Source organism: Diabrotica undecimpunctata, chromosome 3 (genome assembly GCF_040954645.1).
Source record: "Diabrotica undecimpunctata isolate CICGRU chromosome 3, icDiaUnde3, whole genome shotgun sequence".
Taxonomy (NCBI): domain Eukaryota; kingdom Metazoa; phylum Arthropoda; class Insecta; order Coleoptera; family Chrysomelidae; genus Diabrotica; species Diabrotica undecimpunctata.
This window is the reverse complement of record NC_092805.1, coordinates 145566916-145588239: the sequence shown is the minus strand read 5'-3', so window position 1 is coordinate 145588239 and position 21324 is coordinate 145566916. Positions and strand designations below refer to the sequence as shown.

At 32.3% G+C, this 21324-nt stretch overlaps 2 protein-coding genes across 2 annotated transcripts in view; one reads left to right on the top strand and one right to left on the bottom strand.

Moving 5' to 3' along the window:
- The window catches only part of LOC140436080 (uncharacterized), a 1443853-nt gene that overhangs the window by 491662 nt on the left and 930867 nt on the right, over nucleotides 1-21324 (bottom strand). The gene's annotated exons all lie outside the window — the stretch shown is intronic.
- The window catches only part of LOC140436204 (glutathione hydrolase 1 proenzyme-like), a 61393-nt gene continuing 59957 nt past the window's right edge, over nucleotides 19889-21324 (top strand). Inside the window, exon 1 of the mRNA XM_072524902.1 lies at nucleotides 19889-20022. The gene's annotated coding sequence lies outside the window, so the exon portion shown is untranslated. The remainder of the gene's footprint in view (nucleotides 20023-21324) is intronic.

The window sequence follows — 21324 nt, the reverse complement described above, 5'->3', positions numbered from 1 at the left end:
GTAATTAATTAGGTTTTATTCAACGCTTGTTCTTTTTTCTTAAAACACGTGAAACACTTCGTATTTCTTGGCCATGGTACCAAAACCTGGTATATCTATTAAAAATAAATTGCTCTTGATAGATCAAGTATTAGTTATTCACTTCCTAACCTTTAGAAACCTATTAATTTTCTAACCTTTAAAAATAATAAAAAATAGTATATAAATCATATACCCAAACGTTAAAAATTCTGGAAATTGTCTCATACTATCCTCGTTTTGCGAAATATTTAATTCATACTAACTTTACGCCCTTACTGAGTATATATTGAATACATCAGTTAATTTTGTACATAAATAAATGTTAGCAGAACAAACTATAGCAGAATGTTAAATAAAATTTTTAAATTAAGTTACAACCAATGCTGCAATCCTTTTGTTTGCAGTTCAGGTCTGCATTATTATGTTTCAAATGTTTCATTTTAAATTTTGTGTTATGCTTAAATACAATAGATTTTAAAATAACATATGAATGAGTTATTAATTAAATCTGTTGTGAACCTCACTCTGTTTTATTATCCTGGCATGACAACACTAATTAATTATTTGTGAGTATTGAACTCGTAGGTAAATTCGATATATATATATATATATATATATATATATATATATATATATATATATATATATATATATGTATATATATATATATATACAATTATATATTGTTATATATTGAGATAATATTAAATATCAGAGAAAGGAAGGTAATCAACATGTTTAGAAACCTAGAATAAACTTAAATGGCGATTAAAGAAGTAATTTATGGGTTTTATACTAGAGAATATTATAAAAAGTATTTATATGAGGGCATCCTTAAAAAAATTAGCATATTAGTTTGTTTAAAAGTTCTTATTTTGCAATGTATTTGGTTATTTTAATAGTTATGATGTTATAAACAGATTAAGATGAGTAAATTTGTTATATTGGGACATTTTGTGAATGAAAGTGATATGGGACAGTGAATCCAGGTGAAGTTGAACAGAAAGTGGACATTTGAAATAATAATTATGGATTAAAATAATGTTATTTACTAATGTAAGATGTTTAATTTATATATATGTTCTCATTCTGATCTGAAAAGCCTAAATTTCGATAAAAATTAGAAATAGAAGTTTAAAAATAAAACGTCAAAAGATCTAATATATCAAAATAGAAAGAATCTATCTTCTTTTCGTTCAAGAATTTTCGCGAGCATTGAAATATCTATAAATACGCTGTCACTTTGAGCGTGAGGGACTAATTTTTGAGAAAAGAGAACTGTCACAATTAATTTTTAAAAAAATTCAAGTTTTTGTTAAATTTTGATAGAAAAGAAATCAAACAAACAATAATATATAAATTATTATTAGTAAAAGTCAATCACAATAAAGAAGAAATAATAATGCTGTGCAAAGCCTTCTAATACCAAAATTATTCAGAGGATCCAATCCAAAATACTCAGAATGATTTTCAATGCGCCGTGGTACGTTAGTAATAAAACACTACATGATGACTCTGGTATACGGTTCATTGAAGACGAAATCAGCAGACTAACAAGAAATTATTTAGAACATCTGCCAGCCCACCCCAACGAGAAAGCAAGACAACTACACCTACAACCAGAAGTCAGACGAAGATTGAAGAGACAGTGGCCAACAGACTTTATTCACTAATTTTAATTTTAATTTTAATTTCCATTTCAATTCTAGTTTCAAATTATAATCATACACTAATTTTATTTGTTAGTGTTAGTATTGGGAGTGTTATCAGTGGATAATTTCTCCTCTCATGTATTTGCAATACTCATATTTACTAATAGCTTGTAATAGCAGATTGTAAATTTGCAAATTTAATAGAAAAAAAAAATAAGAAGAAAAATAATTTGAAATGGTGGAAGTTGATAACTGAAACATTGTGGTCTATTTTGGAAAACAATTTCATAAAAAGAAGGATAACCAGAGGCTGATAACTGAGACATTGAGTGGAGATTAAAAACTTTATTTTGGATAACAATTTCATTTAGGCATTCAGTGACAGAAAGGTACCAAATTTTGTTAGTATTATTTAATTATTGTAATGAGAACTTCAGTTGAAGATAATTTGTTTGAAATTTATATTTAAATATTGTATGAATTAGATATATATGTTTGTTTCCTGATAATTGTAATAAAGATAATTTTAAAAGAACATACTTATAAACTAATTCTTTGAGAACCGCGACAAAAACCCTATATACATATTATTTTAAAATACTCATTGCTCATAATACAATCAAACAACACATCATAACATATATATATATATATATATATATATATATATATATATATATATATATATATATATATATATATATATATTTAAAGGCTATGATGACACACACCGTTTGTCCAGTAAGGTAACGACTAATGCGACGTAATATGAACTACCAAAATTTGACATTTCAATCCTATTTTCTTCTTGAAACTATACATTTAATTCATAATACTATATTAATTACAAATTAATATAATTTACTATTTTTATGGTAGAATTTAATACAAAATAATTTAAAGCTTTATGATAGAAAATAGCTTAAATTTGAAATCCTAGCGCTAGCTAGGAAAGAAATTTGATTTACCAACATCTGACATTTCATTAATATTGATACGTTTAATTCTTCTTCTTCTTCTTCTACTTCTTGGAGATCTTTTGATCTGTTTAATTCTGAAGCTGCCTCTGGTTAATTTCCTGGGAGGTAGATTGCCAACTATCTCTCCATCTTCCGGGAGGTCTTGAACCGGGCGGGTTGTTTTCTAGGGCAATTTTTGGGAGTCTATTCTCATCCATTCGTCCTACATGATTGTACCACATTCTTTACTTTTACCTCTTTGTCATTGATTGTAGCATATATATCTGCTTCGTATTCGTTTATAGTCAGCGTTTCTTCAGCATCGTTTCGTCTGCACGAACTCGTTAACGGGTTTTTCCTATTCTGAAGCATTTTCCATACTTTCTTTTGGGCACAATGTAGGTCGTAGTCCACGTCGCTGGTGAATTTAGCCCAATGTTTTCTTTTGATTGATTTTATTCTTGCATTTACTTCTTTTCTTACTTGGACATATTCTGCGAGAGCTTCTTGCGATTGTGTGCTTTTATATCTCAGGTAGCATTTGCGTTTTAAATCAGAGAGTTCTTTTACCTTCTGACAAAACCACGGTTTGGTGTAGTTTATCGCCTTCGTGTAAATTTTTCGCTTTCAAATTGCTTCTTCTTCTGCTTGGATGATGCATTTCCTGATTTTTTGCCAAGTATTTTCTACCTCCCATTCTGGTTGTAACTCGATCTGTTTTAGTTTGCTGGTAATCTTGTTCTCATAAAGGAGTTTTGTACTCTCTGTTGCTAGCGACTCTATATAGTGTTTTTCGATGGGCATTGGGGGTTTTCTGTTTCGTTGCGGACGTTCTAGTAGCATCTTGCATAAAACAAGGTTGTGGTCGGTCCCCAGGTTAGCAGATGTTAGGGCTCTGACATCAAGTGCTTGGGACGATGTTATCACTAGATTTGCGATTATAAAATCTATCATTGATCGCTGGCCTCGATTATTGTTAAAAGTATATTTATGTTGGTCTTTATGAGAAAAGTATGTGTTGTTGATTCTTATTTCCTTTCTAGCGCAAAAGTCTATTAGTGCTTCGCTGTTTTCATTAATTATTTCTTCGTTGTACTTTTGTTTTATACCTGGTATGACATAGTTTCCGATCCGTGCATTAAGATCTTGTTATCTACGGTGTTTTGTAGTTGCTGATAGAAATTTTCAGTTTCTCCTGTGGGCTTAGATATGTCTGGGGCATATGTGCTTATCAGGTGTATTGTGATGTTACGCATTTTTATAGAGATTCTTAATAACCGTTGATGTGTTCGATATCTTTGATGCTTTGCGTGTATTTATCGTGCAGCAAAATTCCGACTCCTGAATGTGCTCTTTCTTGTTTAGCTTTTCCGCTGCATATGAGTGTAAACTCTCCGTATTTTGATGTTCCTTGGCCGTTTTTCTTTGTTTCGGAAATTAAGCAAATGTCAATATTGTGTTTCTTCATTTTTATTATAATCTCCTGGTCTCTTCCGTTCCACGACGTTATGTTCCAGCACGCGATTCTTGTGATGGGTTGTTTAGGTTTTCGTTTACCAATTCGTTTTTCCGTTGACATAGAACGTGTCATCATCTGATAGTTCAGTCCGGTATCCGAGGCTGTATCTTCAGTTCTGTGAGCCAATATGAATTCTTTATCTATCCGGGCATCTTTATCTTTTATCCGGGTTTGGGACCGGCAGTGTCATCCGATGAGCTACTCAATCCACCCATCAGACAACTCAGGCAGAGATACGTTTAATTAACAATATTATATTAATTACATATTCTATATATCTATCTAATTAGCCTTATTCGGTCCATCTTTGGATATAGGCCTCCCCAATCCTTTTCCATTATTCTCTGTCTGTCGCTATAGTCATTCACCTAGAGCCCACGTGCTTCTTGATATCATCTGCTCATCTCATTTGGGGCCTTCCTCTCCTTCGTTTTTATTCACACTGTCTCCAACTTATAAGAATTTTGTTCCATCGGTCTTCTTTTTGTCTTATATTATGCCCTTCAAATCTCCATTTCAATTTTGCAACTTCTTGTCTAACATCCCTAACTTTTGTTTTCTCTCTTATCCACTCGTTTCTTTTTTTATCCATTAATCTTATGTGAAACATTTGTCTTTCCATTGCTCTTTGGGTTTTGATGATTTTGTCCATGTTTGCTTTTGTAAATGTCCACTGGGAACCATAAGTGAGAAGAGGGAGTACGCATTGATTGTATACTTTGGTCTTAAGATGCTGTGGATATCTTTTGTTTTTAAGAATAATTACTTATAGAATAATTGATATTTTTAAGAATAATTAATATGTAATTAAGAATTCTTAATTCTTAATTACATATTAATTTAATTAATAAATAATATTAATAATAATTTTAAGGTATGATTTCATTCTTCTTCTTAGGCTGTCTGTCCTTTCCGAACGTTGGCGATCATCCTGGCTATGATGACTTTATTGGTTGCTACACGAAATAACTGAGTTGAGGTCTTTCTATATCATGTTCTCAGGATAGCAAGCCAGGATATTCTTCTTCTTCCTGGAGCCCTTTTTCCTTCAATTGACCTTGCAAAATGCATTGAAGTAGCTCGTATCTGCATTGATTTTTCATTATATGTCCCAAATACTGCAGCTTACGGCCCTTCACGATGTTCACCAAATCTCCGCAGTACTTCTTCATTGGTGACTTTGTCTGTCTACGGTATCTTCAGGATCTTTCTGTATAACCATAGCTCAAAAGCCTGAAGTTTTGATAGTTTCCGCTTTCAATGTCCTTGTTTCTACTCCGTACAAAAGCACTGAGTACACGTAACATTTAAGGAGCCTTATTTTTGTTTCTAGGGTGAGGTCTTGGCTCTTAAACACAGAGCTCATAGTCAAGAATGCACTTTTTGCCTTTTCGATGTGACATGATTTCATACAAAATAATGTAAAACTTTATGTTAGTTTAGATATAAACAGAACTGAACAAAGAAATCTGAACTACTTACACTTCAACCTATGAGTTAATCATATTTTGATTTTTAAGCGATACGTTTAACTAATAATACAAAAAATATTAATTACATATTAATACAATTAATTAATAATAATATTATTATTTTTAAGGTATGATTTAATACAAAATAAAAATAATTTAGAGTTTTATGTGAGTATAGATTTAAAATTCTAGCGTTACCTAGGAAAGAAATCTAAAAAGATAAACTAACAGATAATATAAATTAAAATTATCTGACATATAAAATATAAAATATTTATTTGCCAAATAAAGTACTGGATTAAAAAGTTACCTGGAAAATAAATTGTGTTTATTGTAGTTCGTTATTATGTTGTAGGTTATCACTAAATCAAAATTTAACCCAATATTGTTGTTAGTATAGGTTAATGACATGGATATTAAAAGCTTTAACGAAATCGGAGAGTATGATCAGTATGATGTTTAATGTTTATAAACTTAGTATAAGAATATAATATTTGAACTTTGATCAAATTAAAGGCAAACATCGAACACAGGTTATTAATTAAATCTCGCCCAAGAACTTTTGCTTCCCAGAGCATCTTCAGGGGCATTTCGCCAATTTCGACCTATCCAACAATCTGTTGAGAATGTCATAAACATAAAATTGTACATTACACTACAGTACATAAGGACAAACAGTTTAAAATTTTTAAAAAAGGCGAAGCTTCATTATGGTTGGCATCAGGAGAGAGAATTCTCTCATCATTCTCTCTCATATTATAGTTATGTGCAACATAACTTTTTATGTATGACAGAGAAGGTTTAGGTAATATTTCATTCAGTGGAAGTGGCTGTAAAGTTAAAAAGATTCAACCGTTTAAATATACAGCAACATTCTACGAGTATAACCTAGCGAGAGATCAAAATTAAGATAATTTTAAAGATAAATTACTAAATGAAGAAAATACTGAACTTTTTAAAGTTAAAGATGTTTGAGCTATCCTTATATAATATTTAAGTGTTATGAAAAAGCCTGAGAAAAATCATTAAACATGTATTATTTTTTTTATTCGTTATTAAATTTTTCTTTACATAATTTAATTTATTCCTGCTACCACAAATTGTATAATCAAAAATAATATTAATACATGATTGTGATTTCTTTGACAATTAATTAAATAATGGTGTGTTCCGAAATATAAATTTATCCTACAGATAAGTAACCGCAAGATAATTTGACGGGAATGAACGAGTACATTTTATTTTATAAATAAATGTCTATCCTTTAGATAACCATCTGTCAGACAGGACAATATTTATCTGGGGGTGAAAAGACCTTGCGTCCCTTTCACGCAAGAAGCTTATTATTCAAGTTTATTGTTTATTTTTAACTTTTAAAAAAGTTTGATGATCCAAAAATATTGAATGCGAATTGGACCTATGATCGGTAAAAAATATAATACAAAATTTGAGCTTCCCCAACAAATGAATTGCCAAACTAAAATTATGCTGCTTTTTATATATAGATCGAATTCATAAGACGGCTTTACGCAAAACTTCAGTTCTGTTGAATAAACTAAAATATAATTTTTTTTTGTCCTAGCCTCAAATAGGGAGAAGTCAAAAACAATTGAGTGGAGTGACTGTATATTGCAATTGATTGGATTTTCCGTTGCTTAGTGATGGCAAAATCATTGGTCTATTTATAAATTTTATACTTTTAGTTTATGCTATGTATGTTTTAATGTCCGTCAGATACCCAAGTGGGCTGGACGGCCGGTTCTCATTCGCTTCACTGCGAGTGGTTCAGTGGATGTGAGTTCGATCCCCAGCTCGGTGTACAGAAAAGAAAAAGGCTAACGCAGCAGTTTAAAATTCTAAATGAATCTGCGGCTTAGACTAGAATATGCTGGTGTCTGATCGGCCTATGGTGGAGCAGTACGGCAAGAGATAAGGGCTTGCGGCTCGGTGATACTCCTCCATAGATCCCTACCGGAAGGGCGTACCGCCTAAAATACCGGTGTATATATATGTCTTAATGTCCTCACTATTACTGTTTTTTATATCAGAGTTTTCCATTATCTGATGCATTTCTCATCATTTTATATTTTAGAACTCTTTTGTAAAATTAATCAAAATAGCAGACACTTGGTCATCATCATCATTCAATCTTCTCTTATCCACTGCTGGACATAGATCTCCCTCATAATTTTCCATCTATTTCGATCTTGTGCCTCTTGCATCCAATTCCTATGACAACGTTTTAGATCGTCAGTCCAACGTGTTGGTGGACGACCTCTACTTCGGTAGGCATCATCTCTTGGTCTCCATTCCAGTATCCGCTTTGTCCATCTATTGTCTGTCAATCGAGCCACGTGACCTGTCCTGACACTTGATACTCTTTACTAATTTCTTTGATCTGCCATAGTATTCGTTTTCCATCTACACTTAACTTCTTCTAAATTAATTTCATGGTTGCCTAATTAGGCTAGTTAGAATCTTACATTAAAAATATTACAGTACCATACATTAGCAGTTACTGAAAATTTCTCTCTTTTCAATGACGCTACGGCCTAAATCATCGTTGGCCTCCTCCAAACTATGCCTCCAACCCTGCTGGTCTCGTGCCGATCTTCTCCGGGTTCTCACGTCTAGTAAATTTTGTGCGTCCGCTGTTACTTCATCCTCCCACCTTTTAGTGGCCTTTCTTTTAGTCTTTTTACTATCTAGGGCTCTTTTTGGCAATGCCTTTTCTGTCCTGCGAGACATAATGCTAATGTCATCGGCATAGGCGGCAATCTGTACTGATTTATTTTTTAGGAGATTACCTCTTTATATATTCAGCTCTCTTATCACATATTCGAGAGCCAGCCTGTTTTATTGCTTCAGTGCTTTGACTATTAAAAAGTTCTCAGTAAGCTCATTTTGTATTCTGGTAGTTGCTGTTGACGAGCCCATTTTGGTTTTTTTCTAGTCGGATATATGTTTGCGTTATGTACAAGCTATGCAGTATTTGATAAAACTTTTGTCTAATAATTAAGTCGTAGGCCGCGTTTAAAATCTATGAATATGTTGTGGACGTTAGTGTCATAATCCCACGATTTGTTTAGAATTTGTTCCAATGTGAATAGTTAATCAGTTGTAGATCTTTCTTGTCGGAAACCGGTTTGACATTTCCCGACAATATTTTTAGTTAGTTGTCGGAGTCGTCTGTTTAATATGTAAGTAAAAGATTTGTACGTTGTGCACAAGAGGTTTATGCCGCGATAACTCTCGAATTTTAATTTATCTTGACTGAACATTTGCTGTCTTCTTTTTGTGCGCATAATGAATCACTGCCTCTTCGATACCGTTTATATTTTTGTTTATTTCTGTGTCTATAATACCTTGGTAGTTATATCTTTATCAGAGCCCGTACTTACTTGTATCTGTTATTCGTCTAATGATCTTTTTTCGTTTTTGTCCATTTTATGTCAACCAAATCTTTTTTATAGATGCTTTTATCCGCTATAATCTTGTAAGACCTTTCTTTTAGTTCTTCTTTCTTTATTCCTTTACCTTCATATCTAAAGTGGTATCTTCCACATTTGCATAGTAATTATAAAAGTATAAACACATTTTGAAATCACCCATAACTTTAGTAAAAAATGCTTATCTGCCTTTATTTTCTTATACCACATCTGTTATTTGGTTGTAGATTTCTTATAATGTAATTAAAATTCGTGCAATTACTAGCTTACCTCAAATGTTGAATTTTATTTCTTATCAAATCTTCTAGAAGTTTTCTAAAAATATTTATGTTGTATCGCCATTTTCTGAATTGAAACAACTCATTCACGACGGCGACTAAAGCAATTCGTCATCACAGGATATGTTCGTTCATTTGGTAGATTGTTTCCCCAGCTTTTACTATTGATATATTGTTCTCTTATTGCCAACAACCGCACTTGTCAACAAAGCCTTTTTCCGGGGTTAAGACAGGAAGAACGAAAGAAAATAAAAGTAATTGGTACTTATGAATCAACTTGGTTAAATTTTTTCCTAAAGTGTTTTGTCAATTATATGTAATTATTGAAAATACTCCACATTTAACTATACGCTATACCTTAACAACTATTCAACCTTGTAGTAAGCGACAAACTTTAAATTAAAGGTTATAGCGCCGCCCAGATCACAGCTTACATAAATATCGAGAGCACAAGATTCGCTTAGGCTATGATAATCCGACAACTGAAATACAAAGGATTGGTCAAAGGCAGTCCCATGCCTTTGGTAGATTAAACAACATTTTTTTAAATTTAATATTCCAATTTATTTGAACGAAAAACACTAACTGTGCCGTAAAGACGATTATTAAAGTTGATTTTAGTATTAAATAATTACTTACGATCTTTAAAATGAACCAAAAAAATTCGGTTTTTCTTTATTGCATTCGTTATGTATTTTAAACCATAAACAAATACAGTAAATTTGGTTTTGTGCTCTGTGTTTTATTGCTGGGACATTTATTTTTAAGTCAACACTTTTCTTTACGGAAGTTAGATGTTTTCCAAGTCTTGGCTTTTTATTGTTGTATCGTAGGCATTCTTAAGGCCCCAAAAGTTAAATAGACAGTTGACCCTCTTTCTGTGAATTTCTCATTTTAATGGTCAATACCTCATCTATACAATAGCGACCAGATCTGAAACCGTTTTGATCTTCTTATTATTTACTTGTTCTTAAGTTTGGCGTTTTAGTATTAGTTCATAAAACCTTAGAGTATTAACAGGAAAATTTTACTGTCATCATGGCACGTGTTTGTCTTTTTAAAGACAAATTACATGCTATGATTTTTTCTGACATATATTCTTAAGTTAAAGTTGATTTCATGTTGATTTCAGTTGATACTCGACACTTAGGAGTAGGCAGATTGAGACCTCAGTGCCGAGAGACAGTTCTTGTATTTATACAGAACACGATACTGGTACGTCTCGAGTAAGAGGAGTAGGCAGATTGAGACTTCGAACTCGAACCGAACCGTATCACTCTTGATAATGGCTCCAAAATGGGTGCCGAAACGTCGAGTAATAAATTCTCAACGCGGTTCTTCCTGAGAACTAAGTAATTTAATTTTCATATATATATATATATATATATATATATATATATATATATATATATATATATATATATATATATATTACAAGATCCAACTTGTAAAGTTTACTTTACAAGTTTCTTCAACTTTACTTGTTTCACCGTAAAGAAACGGAAGCTTGAGTACTTCGGACATGTCATGAGGCATACTAAGTACCGGCTGCTACAGTTAATAGTCCAAGGAAGAATCGACAGTAGGAGGGGACCGGGAAGAAGACGACACTCATGGATGCATAACCTGCGACAATGGTTCGGACTAACATCGACCGAACTGTTCAGAGGTGCCGTAAACAAAGTCAAAATAGCCTTGTTAATAGCCAACGTCCGAAACGGATAGGGCAAAGGAAGAAGAAGAACTTGTAAATACAATACATTTTGGAGACGGCTATCGCCGTATTTCCGTTGTCCTCCGCCAATCCTCCCGGTCCAAGGCATGCTCCTCCTCCAAACCTCCCGATTCCATCGCTCTTCTAATTCCTTCGTTCCAAGATCGTCGAGGTCCACCTCTTTTTCTTCTTCAAGGGAGCTTCCATCTGTGAAGTTTTTGGGGCCAACGTTCGTCAGGCATTCTCAAGAGGTGTCCAAACCATTTTAAACCTCTTCTTTCTTTCTGCCAATGACCGTTTCTCTAGCATTCATGTTATTTCTTATAGATTCGTTGGTCTTCCTTGCCAGCCTTGTTGTTCTAGCACTTCTTCTCAAATAATCCATTTCAACTGCCAACAATCTTCTCTTCAGGCCTTCATTAATTGTACATACTTCAGACCCATAACAAAAAACTGATTCCACCATGGTTTGCCATATTCTTTTTTTGTTTCTTTTGGAAATGTTAAAAAATTAATTGTTGAAAACATTTTTCTTTCCATTTCCTAGATATCGAAAGCTTATGTGCCTTAACCATATCGTTAACTATAAACCAAAACTCTAAGTATAAACTCATGTTTAATCACCTCCGCAATTAACAACCATCATCTCAACTCTGGCTTTTGGTCTTTTAATGGGCATATTGCTTTATATTTTACGAAAGTTCTCTCCTATATCATAATGCCGGGATTTATAGAAAGTTGAAGTGCTTTTCATTATTGGCTTGTAGTTACAGACGCAGTTTAATTTGTAGTTTGGTATTTAAATCTCGTTTATTCATAAAGTTTTAAGCTTATTAACCTGCATATTTTATTATTGATAGTTTCAGTTCAGATAGTATGAAACAATTTTGTGATTACTCTTTAATGAATAAAAGTTAGAACAATTACCTATATCGATTTTGTAAATACTTGTTATCAAAAGAGAAGGTAAAAATTGTAAATTCTTCTATTTCATTCAATGAAGGAAAAAGCTGAAACAATCTTATAACAGATATTGAAAGTTTCTAAGGTATATGAGGGTAGAGGTAGCTGATGGAAAATCCGTGAAGACGTACAGCTGATTTTGTTTTGTTTTTTTTTAAACAATCTTAAAAGTGAAAGGCGTAGTTTTTTGCCTATAAAAAGTTCGTTGTACATTATAGAGAAAAACGTTTTAAAAAAAAGTTGTAGACCATAAAAAATTATTTATGTATTTTAAGAGTTTTTAAAATAAAATACATTAAATACAAACCAGCTGAGAAATTGCAGTGGACAGTTCCCTCCTTCACTTTTCAGTGACGGTATTTTACGAGTACCATCATTTAACGCGTTTTAACTTTTTACTTTTTTACTGTGTATCCCATCTATTAGTTGGATCATAAAATTTAGATCTTCTTTTATAATTTGTTTCAGGTCTTAAGGTTATTAAGCAATGAAAGTATGGTTTTAAGAAAAAAATGCTATCCGTTTGCTATTAGTCATAAAAGGGTCTGGTTTGTAAGTGTGTTTTTTTTCACCAGCTTTTTACTAAGCCTACATACAAGTGTGTGACATAAGAAATGTCAAAGATATTATAAATGTTTATAAGCTAAAAAGTCGTCCCATTTTTAATGACAAATTTCAAATAACAAAGCATATAAGTAATTTCGATTTACAAAATACCTCTTGAAAGACTATTTGAGCAAGTACAGTTATTAAAATAATCGCTCTTCGAGATAAACAAATTGAATAACTTATAGGCTATTTGGTCGATCTATTTAGCACACTTTAATAACTCATTAACTGCCACAATTTTTAATAGTTATATTACATGTTACTATGCAAAAAAAGTTATTAACATTTATAAATTAATAAGAAAATATGGGTTTTTGAAATTATATCGGTCGATTCCTTATGTATTTTAATTTTGAAACTCTTGATATTAAAAATCTTTTTATAATCATAACTTTGATTTGCACCATTTTTCTCTAAAATGTATAAGAAACTTTTTTTTACTCAAAATATTTTTTTTACTATTTATGATTAGGGGAGACCGGGGGGTTGTCATACGGGGTATTATACGTTGACATTGTGCATTTAAATTACGCGCGGTTCATAGTAAAACATAGCGCGTCGACCTGTGCATGTACAAACCGTTGACACTTACACTTAACATGTGTTACCATACTTTCAGTCTAGTTCTAACGTTATGTAGTAAATATAGTGCTGATTTCTAATTTTACATAGTTTTATATATTTGTTTAGTGTTAAGTTAGTTACAGCTGCAGACGATTGGTAACACGGGGATTACAACGATTGGCAGGACTGACAGTGTCACTTTTGTTGAGGGGTTATCTAAGCTAGTGCGTGGGCGAACATTGTATGCGACTATACAGGGTTAAATATAGAACTGTATTTGTAATATGTTAATATAATTGTTTAACCGAACCCACAACGTTTATTTATCATTCATCAAGTAGAATACATAACATTTGGCGACGAGATCGGTCTTAAGCAATTTAAAGTTCACATGTGCTTCGTTTTAAGGTTATGGTGGAGGTTGGCAGGATAACCACAGTTAAATTGTAAGTCTGTCAGTGATCAGTTACGTGACAAGTGACAAGTGATCGTGGTGAGACTACTGTTCTGTACCAATAAGGTTAGGGTGACATAACCTTGTTTTTTTTTGCAGATACATTGGAGTCCAAGGAAAAAGTCACTACACTAATAGGAAAATGGCACTAATAGGAAACATCGAGCAATTTAATGAAACAGGTGGGAAAGATTTTAATTCGTATTTAGAAAGACTAGAATACCTATTCGTAGTAAAAGGTAGATGAAAATATAAAGATCTCGCTGTTCATTACACTCGCAGGTTCTATGGTTTATCAGACTCTCAAAAATCTGGTGGCCCCACAAAAACCAACAGAATTACCAAATGATCAAATAAAAAGGAAGTTAATTCAACATTATGCGCCACCTGTGTCAGAAATATATGAGACGTTTATGTTTAATAACTGCCAACAAAAAGTGAATCAGTCGACTATTGATTACATGGTGGAACTGAAGAAGTTATCAAGCACATGTAATTTTGGACAATTTTTAGAGGATACACTAAGAGATAGATGAAAAAAAGAGGAATATTAAAGTAATGATCACTTTATTTTACGGTAATGCGAAGTTTTCAAAAGAAGTAATCTTCTTCTTTATGCGCCGTCTTCTACGGAAGGTTGGAGACCATCAAACGATAGGTTTCTCTGTTTTGTGCCGCATGTATTATGTTCGCAGCTTCTGGTATTTAAAACCATTCTCTCAAGTTTCTCAGCCAGGATTTCTTCTTTCTGCCCAAACCTCTTCTATCTTCAACCTTGCCTTCCACGATATGCTGTAGCAGACTGTACTTATCATTAAGGAACACATGGCCCAGGTATGACGCTTTCCTCCTTTTAACAGTTGTTAACAATTCCACCTCTTTACCCATTAGTCTTAATACCTCTGTGTTGGTCACTCTGTCTGTCCAAGGTATTCTTAGTATATGCGTCGATACAGCCACATTTCTAAAGCCGCTAACTTCTTTATAGCTGCTGCTGTTAACGTCCACCCTTCAACTCCTTAAACTAGCGTAGGGAGTACGTAGCATTTTGTGGCGCGCCATCGGAGGTTAACGCTTAGGTGGCGGTTGCTTAAGAGCTTTCTCATTTTGATGAATTTGGATTTTGGTATTTCAATTCGGATCTTAATCTCTACGTCTGGGCTCGACTTATCATTTACTGTATATCCCAGATATTTAAATCGGTGTACTCTTTCAATACGTTCGGCTTCAATATTCAGGTCGATATGTTGAATGTTTTTTTTACTGATCACCATAAATTTAGTTTTATTTCTATTGATCTTCAGTTCAAATTGGTTGTCAGTTGTATTTACTCTATTTAGCATCATCTGTAAATCTTCGATGTTATCGGCCAGTATAACAGTATCATCTGCATATCGAAAAGTATGCCATTAATCTTGATGCCCCCGTTGTACTCTTCCAGTGCCTCTAGAAATATTTGTTCCGTGTACAGGTTGAAAAGCAGTGGCGAAAGAATACAGCCCTGTCTAACTTCTCTCGAAATGGTTACGTTTTCACTCACCATATGTCCATTCTTAATGTGGGCTGTTTGATTCCAATAGAGATTTTTTCAAAACAAGTAATACTAATCTTAAAAAAAGGAATATGCGAATCTATGACAATCAACCCCGGTCTCCCTATCGAATAAACGACAAAGCAAAATTAGCAATCTTCACATGAATGTCACCGCCAACCCCTCATATACCTTTTAGAACCTTTAAATCTGTATAAGATTTTTTCAGCTTTTTTTGACTGGGATAGACCAGTCTAATGTGAAAAAATTTACTGAAAAAATCACTGATTTCACGTAAAAATCTTATTTTGATGGTTTTAAAAGCTGTATCTTCATACAGCATACATACATCATGTAGCTGATCAGAAATCCGTAAAGATGTGTAGCTGTTCTTGCTTTGTTTTTCTTTAACGTGAAAGATGAAAAAATATTTTTTGCCTTTAACACCTTTCTTATACAGTTTAGAGTATAATGGTTTACATAAAAGTTGTAGACCATAAAAAGTTATATAATTTTGAGAGTATTCTAATTAAAACACATAAAAAATTGACCGAGAAAAAAAACCATTATTTTTGCAATAACGTATAAATTTTAATTACTTTGTTTTTTGCATAAGGACATGCAATATAGCTACTGGAAATCATGGCACTTAATGAGTTATTAAAGCGTACTAAATATCACCCAGATAGAGTAACTAGTTTAGAAGTTATTCACTTTCTTTATTCTGGATAGCCATTTTTTAAACATTTGTACTTGCTCAAACAGTAACTCTACAGGTATTTTGTAAATTTTTATGGATTCCTTGAAGTTTAGTTTTAGGGTATATTAGAAAAACTTCAACAAAACATTAAATTTTGCTATTAAAAAACAGTTTGAGAACGCTCTGACATGACAATATCGATGGTGTTACTGGCATTTCTTTTATTAAGAATGTACGTGTTGTTAAGCTTGAATCGCTAAGAATTAGAGCATTTGTTCGATTATACTGGTGATGTTATGTGGGTAATTCACATGGTCACGTAGCCTATCAAGATACGAAACAACGCTGTTACGAACAATTGTAAAAGCCATTTCTCTTTATCGGTAGGGTCCTAGCAAATACGTGAATATTTTCGAATATTAGCTTCAGCGTACATTAAAGGTTAAAATTATTTATTTAAAATTAAGTCAGTGTTTACATTTGGGGAGTTTTCAAGGATACAGTTGAATATTTTTAGAAACTATGTACTTACATGTCGAGAATCTGATTTAATTAAATTTATCTAGAGTAATTTAGTCGCAAAATGGTATTGATTTATATGTGAAAAGTAGCTGGCACTGAAATTAGTTAAATAGTGGAGAAAAAAGAATATAATTGTAAAATTAAAAAATAAACAAGAGTAAAAATGAATTTTAATACAACAGCAAAATCAACAGGTGCTACTTTGAGGTTATGATCACTAAATCAAAATATAATATCTGAGCTCCAATAGAATCTGAATAAATAATAAAATATTACAATACTGTGATGTGTTTCCTTAAGTTTGATGTATAAATCAAACTGAAGACAAACAGCTGTGATCACGTTAAACAGTAAATTAAAGTATATGATGGATTGTGATTGGATAATCGACCACATTAATGCCACTTTGCCGGGTTTTGTTTTGTGGTGTTCATTTTGGGTAAAGTTCATTTACAAACACTGAGTTTGCCCTTCAGAAATTTTCATGTAAATTACTAGCTTATAAGTATTATTAAGTGCAGTGATCGAAATATTGACCACAGACGTATAAGCTGCTTGTAGAAGGGACTGCAATCCAAACTTATACTTTGTTTTAAACTATATTACCAATAAGTCACTAAAATCTATAAGAAACGTTCTTCCCGACATTCTACACAGCTACCATTTCCATGTGCTTAGTGACACTGGCATATTAATCCCACTAATCAGATAGATTCCGAATCAGACAGATGGGTAGCATCTTTTAAGGGAAAATGGAAAAGTTTTTTAAAAAATTAGACTACAGCTTAAGATAGATATATTTTCCAACCAGCAAAAATTAAGAACAGGAGTTGTGGGTCCAGTAATAAGTTTTGCAAAAGCAATTAACCTTAGAGGATATCGTAAAGAATAAAATTAAATAAAGAAGAAAGCAAGCTTAGATATCCGGTTCCGGTTATCTCCGTTGAAATTTGATCAAAAGATCCATGAATCCAACTTTGACATATATGCTTGATGGACATCAAATGGTTTTAAGGTAATTAACTCTTAATCGTATAAAAACAATCTTTGGAAGGTATGCTTGCTCCAACCACATGTACACTTCCCTCGGCTTGCTCGTGGGGCTTGAAAACAAGTGAACAAATACATAATATCATAATATGGGGCCTGGGGCATGAAGCAGTATCACATTATACATATGTACAAACTGGATAAAACGGTTATTTGTGAAGAATTTTACCTATTACCCATAAGCAACTAAAGTTAACTTGTTGGGGTTGGACCTTAGACCTTCAATACAACCTCAATGAAAAAACTGGAAGCACTCGAACTGTGGGTGTATAGAAGAATTCTGAAAATATCGTGAAAAGAACACGTCACAAACAAAGAGGTTCTGAGAAAGATGAATAAAGAAATAGAAATTTTAAAAACAATAATTATTACAAGAAAATTGGAATATCTCGGATATATTACACATGCAGAGAAGCACACCTTGCTCCAACTGATTATGTAGGGAAAGATCAAGGAAAGAGAAGCATACGGAGGCGTAGAATGTCATGGCTGCGCAACCTGAGAGAGTGGTACGGATGTACATCAAATGAACTTTTCAGAGCAGCCGTCTCAAAAGTCCGAATAGCTAAGATGATTGCCGACCTCCGCCGCGGAGATGGCACTTGAAGAAGAAGAAGTTGAGGTTGGATGTGTGTGATTGCCTTTGGAGTCAATATCAATTCGCTTTCTTACATTTATAGCACAGTTTTTGTTACAGTGTAAGCCACACGGTAGATAAATATATTTTTTTATTTATAATTAAACCTCTTATTTTAAATAAAATTACAGAATCTTACATTAATACACAAGATCCTATTTTTAATAACGGTAAAAATGTTATACCCTAATCAACTATGTATAAATATAAGAATAGTTATATAAGATACAATATATACTTATAGGTAGTTGCAAGAAATAATTCTCTTAATTCGGAGCTGATTATAGAACTTATGTTTACACTCCCAGGAGATTTGCAAATAGTCACGAACAGGAGGTAACGTAAGTCTTGTCTTGAGTACAAAGAGTGATCATGCATATAATCCCAATAATAATGAGTAAGATATAAATTTAAGAATAACGACAAAAATACAGAAACATAAATTATAAAAACCCCAAGATAAGTAAACGAGAGGGATATAACAAATAAAGGAAAAAAATGTTAAAAATAAATCATAGAAATATTTATGGGTATTTCAGTTTCTTTTTCAAAAGTTCAAATACCTCCACCTACTGTGAGATACATTCTGTGATATTTTTCTTTCTCTAAATAAATAATAATAATAAATAAAACATTACTTACATGCCGGTACTCTATTAATTGATGGTTGAAAGAACATGGTTCAAACTATCTTGTATTGTTGATTGGAGAACTCAAGTCAACTATTGTAAATGTTTAACAGTAAACGGGGAAGTTCTTGAGGAGACAGATTTTATCCAATGAAGTAGAGATAGGTAAATGTAATTGTTTGTTTGATGAAAGTAATGTTCTATACCATTAAGTTCTTTAAAGTTATTTATATTTATTCTGGAGATATATTTATGAAATGTGTGTTATTTATTGAGATTTTTATTTTTGTTTTGGAAGGTGACAGTTGTGAGACAATGAATAAGAATAGATGTACAAATTGTGTGGGTGTGCAATTATATCAGCTTGTAATTATCAAATTTCTTTGATAAAGTTATGTTACAATATGTGGCAAATTGTTGTAAAGTCCAATATATAAAGTTAAAAATTAAAATTGAGACACTTTAAGACACACAGAAAACACACAGAAAACATTTAAAAAACGGGGGGACAAAACAGACATTAAATTTAAAAAGGGAGGATTTTAAAAGAACTACGTCTCTTACTTGGAGACAATGAGTTTTTTATGTGTTATATATCAGATTTTAGAGGTAAACTTGACAAATGTAGGTTAAAGTGTGACAGTTCTTCTTCTATTTTAAATGCTGTGAGTTAAGCTGTAAGTTAAGTTATCTAGTTTTATGAAATAAGCTGATATTAATAAATGTCTAGAAATTTTTTTAATTTTAAATTTAGATATCAAAGGTATTTGGTGTGTTAATATTGGCATACTTTAACAAACTTTAAATAATTAGATTTCAATGTAACAATATAAATAATTGTAATACATCTTCTATGATAACTAACTCAGCTTAGTCAAAGTTACAGAACAAACTTAAGTGATTATTTGGTAATTAAATTAAATATGTACATTTGTAATCAAAATGTATAACAAAATTACAAACTTTCTTTGAAATAATTGTCGGTGTAAGTTATCTGTCATGGTGTGTATAAATATTTTTAAATATTTACTCCAGTTCTGATATGTTAATATGGAACGTAAATAATAAGCAAATAAACTATTGATGATAACATTATTGATAAATTAAAGAAATTGACTGAATTATTAAGCATTCAATAGTTAGTTGGTAATTTTAATATCTGACAGTTGGGACCGGAAATTGGTTATACCAACAGGTAAACCGGTTTAAATCTATTTAAACCGGTTTAAAGTAAAATTATTCTTATTTCAATTTTCCTGTACCATGAGCAGAAATATCATCAAACCGACATGAACAATGGTGAGTTTGTATAATAATTTCTGTAACAGTTTAACAATTTCAAATTTATAGCAGTTTATAGTTAAAATATAATATTTCTATTTGAAAATGTTGATTTGCGTATTATTAGGAATAACAAAATTCATTTAATTAATACTGCTAGTCTGAACGATCCCACAATGTTGTGTTGGGAACAATCAAACCACGTGTTGAAGTTGAAATCAAATATTTTGTAAAATGAGTGTATTTCGAAACCAGATGGGATGTAATAATAATTTTGGGTTAAATATGTTGAGGTACCATACCAGTTCAATACTGATATTTAACCTGCATTCTACTCACTGCAGAAATTACACAAAAATAATAGAATAGTGCCATTATGATAATATTGCATTCTTCTTCTTGTAGTGCCTATCCGTTTCGGATGTTGGCGACCATCTTCTTCTACGTTTCCTTGAAGAATTAATTGCAGCAACCCATATCTTTCGCTATTCCTTATGATGTGACCGAGCTATCCAATTTTGGCTGTTTTTATTGTGGTTAACAACTCTTTTTCTTTTTGCATTCTTAATAAAACGTCCTGGTTAGTAACGTGGTCAGTGTAGGATATCTTCAGGATTCGACGATGAAGCCACATTTCTAAAGCCTCAATTTTTTTGCAGGTAGCGTCTGTGAGAGTCCACGCCTCAACTCCGTACAACAGTATAGGAAAGATATAACATCGTAGTAAGCTGATTTTTATGGGTACTGATAAATCGTGGCATTTCTATCCTAGATTTCATTTCAGAGAAATTATTTTCAGGGAATGGTTCCAATTGTCATTGACGTTCGTACCACGACAGGTGTATGTTTTTACTCTCTCTATTGGTTAACTATTCACACTGATTCTTTCAATTTGCTGTTCCTTCTTAGAGATCATCATACAATTTGTTTTCTTAATGTTCAGTGAAAGTCCATATCTCTGACTCACTTCTGTGGTTCTATTCATTAACTCCTGGAGGGCTTCATGACTGTCAGCGAATACCACTGTGTCATCTTCGTATCTGATGTTATTGATACATTTTCTGTTAATTCGAATTCCGGCTTCAACATCTTCCATTGCTTCTTGAAAAATATCCTTAGAGTATATGCGAAACAGCAAGGATGATAGTATATATCCCTGTCGGACCCCACGTTTGATTTTGATATCGTCGGATTCTCCTGCCTCTGTAAGGATAGACGATGTTTGATTCCAGTAAAGGTTGCTAATAATTCTTAGATCACAGGTGTTTAATCCAATATTTGTTAATATCTCCATCAGCTTGCAGTGTTTTACTGTGAATG